Source organism: Poecilia reticulata, chromosome 19, assembly GCF_904066995.2.
Source record: "Poecilia reticulata chromosome 19, P_reticulata-male-v2, whole genome shotgun sequence".
NCBI lineage: Eukaryota > Metazoa > Chordata > Actinopteri > Cyprinodontiformes > Poeciliidae > Poecilia > Poecilia reticulata.
In genome coordinates this window covers 5,938,812-5,949,324 of record NC_088848.1, presented here as the reverse complement: position 1 = coordinate 5,949,324, position 10,513 = coordinate 5,938,812, and the positions used below count along the sequence as shown (strand labels likewise).

Below are 10,513 nucleotides of genomic sequence, written 5' to 3'. Positions count from 1 at the left end.
GAACATGTCCAGTGTAAAATTATTACCGATATTATTTTCTTAGAATAGAAAACGTTTGGTAAAAACTGTTTGTGTTTTAATAACCCAGGTTTTATAAGAACCATGTTGATTTGGAGAATTTTACTGAAAAGCAAACTTTGCTGCACCCAAATCCGCTTTTAATGAATTTATTAAATCGTTTTGAAAGAGAGTGACCCAAATCCTGTTCCTGCAACTGAGGATAAATTTGTTCAGTTTAGCCCAAAACAATTTGAAAACTAATTTTTGTTTTCTTTTAATTCAGCTAAATACTTTTTCTGCTTGGTTCTTCTGTGGATAACATCCATTACCTACAAGAACAATTAAATAAAACCACTTTGTTTGTGTGATTTCTGTTTAATTTTTATTTTCTTGGGCTGCCAGTTCTTTTGACTGAACTATTTTGGGCCATGTGACAAAAAGTTTGGACACCCCTGGTCTTCATCATCCGACTTTCAATAAACCTTATGTAGTGATTCTTTAGAGAGGATTTGCTAAATTTGAGAAATGCTACAGTAATTGAAATCAGTGATTTGGTAGAAAAAAAAAAGCATTTTAGTAAATGTTTTCAGCAGCATATAAATTGCTGTATTTCGCAAAACTACAATGGGAACTCTTATTGACACACTGTTAACCAATGACTATAAACTTTAGACACAAGGTCCAAACTGCTTTAAAATGTTCAGTATTTTTCCATTTCTTAATAAAATATCACAACTAATCAAAATCAATTGGTCCTGAAATGCATTTAATCTCCTTCTTATTAATCCATGTCTAAGATGTTTCCTAATGAAATAAAATGTGTTTTTGCAGTGTGTGAAAGTGAAAATCTAAAGGAGAGAGATGCAGATGATGATGGGTCACTGCCACATTAAAGCACCGCTCCATCTGATGACGCACACTAGATTACAAATCACATTGTTTTCCCAAGAGTTTATAGAATACTTTATATTTACGAGCTTCTTCAGTCTTTGTTCTTCTAGTTTACACATCATTTCACCTTACAGGAAATGTAGCCCACCTCCTTTAAACTGTGTTCAGCCGTAAGTTACATAACCATTAAGCTTAGGTAAATAATATGGACTGCCTCTTAGCTGCAGGTTTCTAGAGGTTCTTGGAAATATAAACTTTTAAATCAACATTTAAAACGGCATTGTAGCATGTCTGTTAATTTTTTTTTTTACTACAAATGTCATTGTAACAAATTGGCAGGATTCTGACTACAGATAATATGCAGTGGGTCTAAAACTAAAACTTTTTACATTTTTAGTATAATTCAGCTATAAAACAAACACATTTAAAATAAATAAAGAAATTTTGCTGTAATCTAGCGAGTTATACCTAGTATATGTTATATAATATATAAACAGTGTTCTGCCACCATTTGCCTCGATTACTGCAGGAGTGTCCAAACATTTTGCCATGTGATCAAAAATCAAGTCAAAAGTACTTGGCCAAAACAACAACAAAAAACAGACACAAAATTGTTTAATGCAGTTTTATTTCCCAGGTAAGCTTATTAAGCTCAGAATTATATATATATATATATATATATATATATATATATATATATATATATATATATATATATATATATATATATATATAAAGAAAAAACATGACTTACATTAAATATTTAAAAACAACTTTTGTTTTTTCTTGTAGCAGATTTTAGTTTCTATGCTCATCAACTGTAGAACCGAGTCCATGAGAACCTGAGATGAGCAGAAACTGTTGGATGTTTTTATCGAGGACGGACAAACTTCCAGTTTATAACAGCTTTCCCATAAAAGGCCGACGGCTGGGATGGAGCAGGAAAAAGTGTAATAACAATAAAGTTAAGCATGAGTAAAAGTGGTACCCTAAAAAAAGAAAAGTGGCACAATAAAAATGCTGAAAAAACAAGAAAATTAATCCAGTGGAAATTATCTAGAACAGGGGTGTCCAAAGTGCGGTCCAGGGGCCATTTGTGGCCCTGGGACAAATTTTGTGCGGCCCCCAACTGCAATTAAAAAAGGATACAAATTTTGCTTGTAGATTCAGATGAAGACTTTTAATTTTCACCAACATAACCGTTTTCCACAGGAAAATGTAAAGTACAGAAGAGTTTGTATTTCATAACAGTCTTAAAATGTAAAACCAAGTTTATCCGAAAACTTTTACTGAAAAACCAAAAAAATATTTAATTAGTTTAATTCTTTACTTCGAGTAAACTAAATTATTTCAGTAAGACTGACTTAAATTTGGAAAATTAAACCAACTTAATCAATTAAGTTGGATACACTACATTGGATTACTTGTTACCAACTGAAGCAATTCAATTAAGTTGGTTCAATTATTTTCTTTTTTTCAGAGCAGATAATCTGTGAGTTTCTCCTCTATAATCTAACTTATTCTTCCACATGGGCTTGTAGATAATTTCCATTTTAAAATCACTGGCTCCGTTGCTCCCATTAACATCAAGAAGAAATGCTCCATTAGTAAAATTGAAAGGAAACTTTTGTCGTAGGCTTGTAAAACTCGTCTCCAAGTTAATTATGAAATCTACAAAGAGGGACTGCAAATCATTAATTCAACACTAAAAGACACAATGGGAACATTCTTTGCGGAAATCATTTACAAAAACATCAGTGATCCTGTGCCTTGTTGGCCACAGACACAGGAAAACCCCTCCTGTGACTGTAGTATCTGAACTTCACTCTAATGGGGTTCGCAATGAATTTTCCAACATTTTGACAGAGAAAATTAAAAAAATTAAAGTTAGTCTGCAATCCGGTGCCAATACTATGCCCAAACATAGCAAATCCACCATAAAAACAACCAGGATAAATTAAGCTTTTGCTGACTTGATATCCAACCCACAACTTTCTTTAAGAAAGTTCTGCCTGTCATTGCATCTGATCTAATTTAAATAGTTAACTCATTCCTCTCATCAGGTGTTTTCTTTGAAAACAGAAGTTATCAAACGACTTATAAAAACGAGAAATCTGAACAAATCACTACAGCAGAATTACAGGCCGATCTCCAACCTCCCATTCATGAGCAAAATTATTGACCAGCTGCTTTAACATCTATCAGTCTGGTTTCCATACTCACCACAGACTAAGACAGAGCTACAGGGAGCCAGTGTAAGGAGTTTAAAACTGGGTGATGTGTTATTACTTCCTGGTTTTAGTCAGAACAACACCAGCAGCAGCGTTCTGGATATGATTCTTTTTAGGCAAACCTGTGAAGACACTGTTGCAGTAATCAATGCGACTCATCCATGTGTTCATCCATAAACACATGGAAGAGTTTTGAGTCTTGATCTTGCTGAGACATTAGTCCTCTAATGTTCTTCAGGTGATAAAAGGCCGACTTTGTAACCGTCTTTATGTGGCTCTGAAGGTTCAGGTCGGAGTCCATCGCTACTCCCAGATTTCGGGCCTGATCTCCAGGTTCTAGCTGTAATAACTGAAGCTCTGCTTTGACTCTAGATCGTTCCTCTTAAGACCCAAAGATAATAACTGAATGTAGCGTGAAGAGCTTTGGGGTTAATGAAGCATTTACCATATTTCACAAAACTGCACTGAAACTCTATTACGGACACACCTTTAATCTGTTCCTATAAAGAATGTCGTACTTTATGGGCACAAGGTCCAAAGTGCTTTAAAAAGTGAAGTCTTATTCCAATTCTATGAAAAATATCACAGCTAATAAAAAGATTGTAAAATAAAAGGAAAACGTAAAACCAAGTTCTGATTAATCTATTTTTAAGACCAAACATTTGTTCATAAAATGTGTCTTTGCAGTTTGTGTGTACCTGAAAAGTCAAAGTAGATGAGGATGTTAGTCACTGCCACATTAAAGCACCAGGCTTTCATCTGATGACTCAGGCAAGCCTGAAAATCTCATTGTTATCTCAAGTGTTTATTTAATACTTTCAGGCTTTTTGTTCTCCTAGTTTACACAATTTCACTTTACAGGAAACATGGCACACCTCCTTCAAATTAAGGTCAGCTGCAAGGACACAAACATAAACTCAGGTGAATATAACAGGGCTGTTTCTAACCCCAACTCTGAAATCAAACCGGCAACAGTCCCACATCAATGGAGCCATCTACCTGGAAATTCAAGAGCACTTCATGCTTCCCTCTGCTGACAAACTGTATGGAGCTGCTGCCCACATTGCCAAAGGTACCAGGAGCTGGTTCGATGACCATTGTGTTCCTTTCCTTGATTGGCATCAAATCCCCCTGACCTGAACCCAGTAGAAAATCCATGGGCTGTTGTCGAGAAGATGAGAGACACCAGATCCAACAAGGCAGATTACCTGAAAGCAGCTATCAAAGTAATAGGCCCCATTAATTAATACAAAATTAGGCCCAATTCTGAGTTTAATATTGACTGCTTAGAAATGTACATACTTTCCAGAAGCCTGACATGTTGAGTTGTTTACAGATGCTGAAAGAATGGATTCTAAGCTTTCCAACGTTGGAAAACACATGGAAATCAAACAAAAAGGTTCTTTACTACAAGCGTTGTGTGCTCTAATGACGTCGTAGGGCCATTTCTGATTTAGAAACATAATAAAAGAAAATAGACTGGAGTTGCTTTGGCAAAAACACATATTTTCTTTCAGCCAGTTGGTGGCCCAACATAAATAATTTTATTTAATGTGTTAAGATGCAGTTAGTCACCGTGGGGCGCAGCTCTTTTCACCACATCATTACCATCATATGGCATTCAGCACAGCCGCAGACCTGGATCTGCATGCCTGCTGCATGCTATCGTGTTCCAAACAAAAGTTCTTCAACTCACCCTGAGAAACTTTCCACCAGTATCTCCAGGTTTTCCTTTCAATGACTTGGTCGTAAGCTATTTATCCATCATTATTAATAAACACAATCTTTTGGTAAGCTAACTGTAGCATCGCACTTTAAGCTAATGGCATGGCAAATAAACGGTTGTTTACACGCAGTACCGCGCGGACCACTGGGGGCGCCCGCGGACCTGCAGTGACCCGGGGACCACAGTTTGAGAAAGACTGGTCTAATGGGATTTTCTAATTTTCTAAATTTGGGCCTTTCTTTACCAGTCAGACATAATCATTAAAACTACAATAAATAAATAAATAAATAAATAAAAGCTTGAAATATTTTCTTTTATTTGTAACCGATCTCCATAAATATCCAAGAAACGTAGCACTTTTACACGATGGTTTATTTGTTTTATATGTACTAGAAGTAGCAAAATACTGAAGTTATGACAAGATTAGGCCGCTGCTCCGCTTTGGAAGCCTTGACATATTTTCAACCAAATTAAACAAACAGGATAAACATTTATCTGTTCTCACAAGAGAGTTTCACCTGACCATGGAAGAAGATGAACAAAAGTAAAATGATAGTGAAATAATCTCAGGTACAAAATAAATTGTATTATTATTTAAAATAATTTAATAAACTGTTTCTCCATGCATGGTTCACCTGATTTCAATTTTCAAATAAGTTTCTCTAAACTAAATGGGACAAAATAACACCTGAAAAATGTCATTATTTCCAAAGCATGAAAGCATATATGGTTAATTGAAGATACACAGCTTGAACACGCTGTGCAATTTTGAGGTACTATTTTTATAAAAGAAAAGAAAAACTAAACTTAGCACCATCTAAATATTGTGACTTGGTAATTCTGTAAAATAAGACTTTCAAGGCTTTTAAAATCACTAATGGGGAAATAAAAAGAAGTGAGTCACTGTCCCAACCCTCTGCAAAAAGTCCCCTTGCAAAAACAAGAAAAAAAAAGTACAAAATAGGGTATAATTTTCTTGAAATAAGAAAAATTATCTGCCAACAGAACAAGAAAATTTATCTTGTCAAGATTTTCTAAAACAAGAAAAAACATCTAACCAAGATAAACCTACAAATATCTTAAAATTAGTGTATTTGTACTTAAAACAAGCCAATTTTACTTATACAAGTAAGATATATTATCTTATTTTAAGAAAAATTATCTCAAGTAAAGAAAATGTTACTTGCCACTGAATTTCTTGAAATCAGTGTAAAATTTTCTTATTTTAAGAAAAATGTTCTATGTATTAATAAATTAAATCTTATATATTCTATGTGTATTAGTAAAATTGGCTTGTTTTAAGTACAAATACACTAATTTTAAGATATTTGGAAAATCTTGACAAGATAAATTTTCTTGTTCTGTTGGCAGATAATTTTTCTTATTTTAAGAAAATTATACCCTATTTTTGTACTTTTTTCCCCTTGTATTTGAAAGGGGACTTTTTGCAGTGATATACCTAAAACTATTTTATTTTTATTGTTGCATAGGATTAAAATATATATTTTGTCATAGCTTTACTCAAGGTTCTTATGCTAAGGCAAAAATCCAAAAATTGATCCTGTGAATACTGGAACAAGAGATGTTATTGGCTTGCTGAAATGAAGACAAAAGTTCAATTACTTTTAACATCTTTATTATGTTTAAGTTTCACATAAACACAATAAAACATGACTACTGGTCAGAATTTAAAGTCTGGTTGGGCATCTGATTCTGAAACAATCCTGTAAAATGACAGAACAATGAAGATCTGACACATCTGCCGCGCTAAGAGTCAAGCAAACCAAATTGTCCAAAGCAAAAAAAAATCTTGGGATTAGATGTCAACAATAGGAGCTTCCTCCGCAATGAACTTCTTCCAATCAGCCATAGCCTTTTATATGTGAAGTCTTGCCTCAGTTATGGACGCCATTCTCAAGACATCTGTCAGCAGCACAGAGAGGAGTGGCCCCACACACGGATGCTGAAAGGTGTAGTAGCTGTGATGTCCTCCTTTCAGAAGATCAGGGCAGGCATGGTTCCAATGGCCAGTAGAAAGTTGGTTTCACGATCACCACAGAGCTGAAAAGTGGTCTTGTTTGATTGAAGTTGTTGGGTCATCTGCTAATTGGAGCACAGACAGAAAAACAATCACAAAACAAACCACGTTTTAGGGACTAATCAGTGTAATGATGAATCGGTATCATAAATTTCTTACCTCAAGAATGTGAAGGACAGCGTCACTTGCAATTCCCAAAATTTCTTGTAGATGGTGCAATACGTGATTGGAGATGTGTCTGGCATAGGCTTCACCATGGCAACAGTTTGGTTTACTTGAAAAATAAAACAAGTCTTATTTTAGTTCATGTGCTCAATTAAAAAATAGTGTTTAAAATATCCTGGTAACAGTGTGGAATATCTAACCTAGGCTTTTAGACTCATTGCATTTAAGTTTTTAAATTACAGCACATCAAACACCCTCAGTTAGTGAAATACTAGGCGGAATTGCCCTTTAACCATTTCCCGAATCAGAAGCTACGAATGAGAAGCCACCTTAGCTGTGTTAAAAAACGGAAGCTACCAAGAACTCGTGTCGATATTATTTTTAAGCCACAGCTATTGTGGTTAATAACTGTTCAAAGCTCATATTCACAAGAGCGGCTCTTTAACCGCGGATGAAAATTGGCATTTCACGACATGCTAACTAGCTTCAGTTAGCTTATCTTAGAAAGACAGACTTTAAACTTACCTCTCAGTACAGCAGCTGTAGGGTCTATACACGTAAAAAAGTCCTCCATCTTCATCCATGTCCAACCGAGATTAGAGAATTTACCAAAAGAAAATCTTATAAAAGTACAGTAGATAAAAGCTTAGTTAGGCTGTTACAACTGAATTAACCGTTAATGAGGGCAGTTAAATGATCTCTGGCGTTGCCGTTAGTGATGTGCGGATTGATACTGAAATATCGATTCTTCCGATACCAGAACTTAATTCTTTCAAGTCTATTGTCAGATCCAAGGATCAATACTTTCAACACTTTAGTAATTTGAGATAATGTAGATTAACTAGAGTACGTTAGAAAGTAACTTAATTATTGAGATCTTGCCTAAATGAAACGTTGTTAATGGGAACTACTTTTTCTTCCGCTTGGTAAGTATGTAAGTATGCTGGCTTGCTGGTCCATTTCTCACTCACTCAGAAATGTACATGTTGACAGATTATAAAAAAGTGACATGGAGCTATTTCAGCTGTCATTTTATAGTAGTTTTAATAATTAAACAATGATGTATTTAGTAGGGTTATTACTTTACTAATTTTCTTTTTTTAGTTTGCAACTCCATTTTCACATGTTTTGTATATTTCTGCTGAATTAAAATAGCTTATAGTAAACGAGATTGTTGTTTCAATGTACTTCTGAGTTTAAAATGAGTGCATCAGAGTACATTGTGTTATTTTTATGAAGCCAAGATATGGATTACGTTTATTTTTTATTTACTTAAGAAACAAATTGACTGTCTTTGCACAAAGTATGGGATCTGTATTGCCAATACCATCTTAAATTTTACTCGGTATTGGATCGGAAAGAAAATCTGTTGTATCGAACATTAATACTATCTCACTGCCATTTTGGGCGCTTTCCCATTTGGATTGTATGATGTCATAAAAGGGGTGACAAACTTGATGAATAAAATATTGTTCAAACTAATATTAGTAACTTATAAATAATGAATTTGAAATGTAAACCAAAAATTAAAATATTTATCATGACATTGATGACTAATCAATGTTGTCGATTCTAATCTCATTGTGTGGAATACCAGCCATTTCAAATCACACATCAATAGACATTTCATGACATGTCAGTAAGAGGTCCCACATCTTGCATCAAGAAGATCAGATTAAGAAGGTCCAGATGGAAACATGCCAAGAATTATCTTGATATATAAACTGATATTGTCTCTGAAATTATTGTTGAATGTCAACCGTTTAAATATTAAATTATAATTTCCAGTACACTCTGCCAACTTATACAAGAGTATAAGTTCATAGGGGGGTTTATTTTTCATTGTCAATAACACAAATGATTCCATTTGGACATAGTCTGTTTTAATTATCTGAAGACATTTCATTAAGTATGTGATTTCGCTTTCTGTGCTTGAAATAAGAAATTTTTACTTATATAAAATAAGTTCTAGACTTGAAGTTTGATTGATATTGATATTCTAGATTCTAGCACATATTTATTCATAATAAGTAATATTTTCTTAATATTAAGCTTTTATATCTTACTGAGATAATTAAGTACAAAAACACTTAAAATAAGAAAATTATTCTAACATAAACCCCTCTTGGTGAGAAAAATTATCTTGTCAGAAAGAAAACAAGAAAAATCTCCTTAATTTAAGATATTTAATCTTACTAAGATTTCAGTTTTTGCAGAGAACATTGTTTGGGTCGTTGTTGCCTTAGGATCCAAACATGACCAAGAAACCTCCCACAGTGTAATAAGTTATTTTGGTCAGGAGTGTAAAAAAATAAATCTGGGTTTACCTCTTTCTGTTTAGTTATGGGTTTTCATGTTTGACATTCAACTACACACCTTTGTGTACAGCACGTACCTTTACACAAGGCCAGTTTCAATGGGCTTTGCTTCCCTGTTCTTGTTTGCCAATCGGCACCAGACTTTGTGAATCAAGTGCTGTCCTGGGCTGCGTTCACACTGCAGCCTGAAGTGACCAATTCCATTTTTTTTAATGTGACCTGTAGCTGACCTTTTCATGACAATCTGAACAATACAGATTGGATTTTCTTTAATGCAACCCAGGTCACTTGGACATCCAATACATATTAGATTTTTTTTCAAATGTCACCCGAGTCGCATTCATCCGACCTGAATAGACAAACTATTCTGCGCCCTGATATGTGGAAGCAGGAAGGAAAAACAACCACCATGGTGGACAATAATGAGGATTAAGTTGTTAATGTGCTGGCTCTGGCCGGACAACAAACTTCAAAATCACAAGATACGCTCTAACATTAGCATCCATGTTTGATTCTACAAACACTGAGCACGCCTGCTATTGCTATGTGTCGGGTCATTGCGTCCTCTACTGCGCGTGAGGGACACTTTCAGGTAGTTGACAGTTCACATTAAGAGACTATATACAAGACTGCACTGAATGGCTTAGCACCACAGTACATGAAAGGTCTCCTCCGCATCCCCAGAACCAGAACCAAACACGGAGAAGCAGCATTCAGCTTCTATGCACCACAAATCTGGAACAAACGTCCAGAAAACTGCAAAACAGCCGAAACACTGAGACTAAAACCACCTGTTTAGAGTTGCTTTTGAAACATGATAAGTGAAACCCTCACCGACATTCTGAAGTGTAACGACATTTGGAAAAATTTTATTTCAATTGTTGATGACGTATTTTTGTGTTTTTATGATGCAAAGAACTTTGAACCTCCTGGTTGTTGAAATATGCCATACAAATAAACTTGATTGATTGATTGATTGATTGATTAGGAGAAGTCACATATATTTTGAATTGGGAACGACCACACAAAAATTATTAGGATTTCACAAAAAATTGGAATTGAGCAATAAAGCCTGCCATGTCTGGTAGGTTGGTGTTTTCATAGGTTTCTGTTATTTATGCATATTTACCTTCGAATGAGTTAC

At 34.7% G+C, this 10,513-nt stretch overlaps 1 long non-coding RNA gene across 1 annotated transcript; it reads right to left on the bottom strand.

Moving 5' to 3' along the window:
* Positions 1-6,208: 6,208 nt before the first annotated feature.
* LOC145549038 (uncharacterized) lies at positions 6,209-7,824 on the bottom strand. Its single transcript, XR_014084954.1, has 3 exons — positions 7,577-7,824; positions 7,046-7,160; positions 6,209-6,951 (listed from the first exon to the last, which is right to left on the bottom strand). It is a non-coding gene; the product is annotated as an uncharacterized LOC145549038 (long non-coding RNA).
* Positions 7,825-10,513: the final 2,689 nt, after the last annotated feature.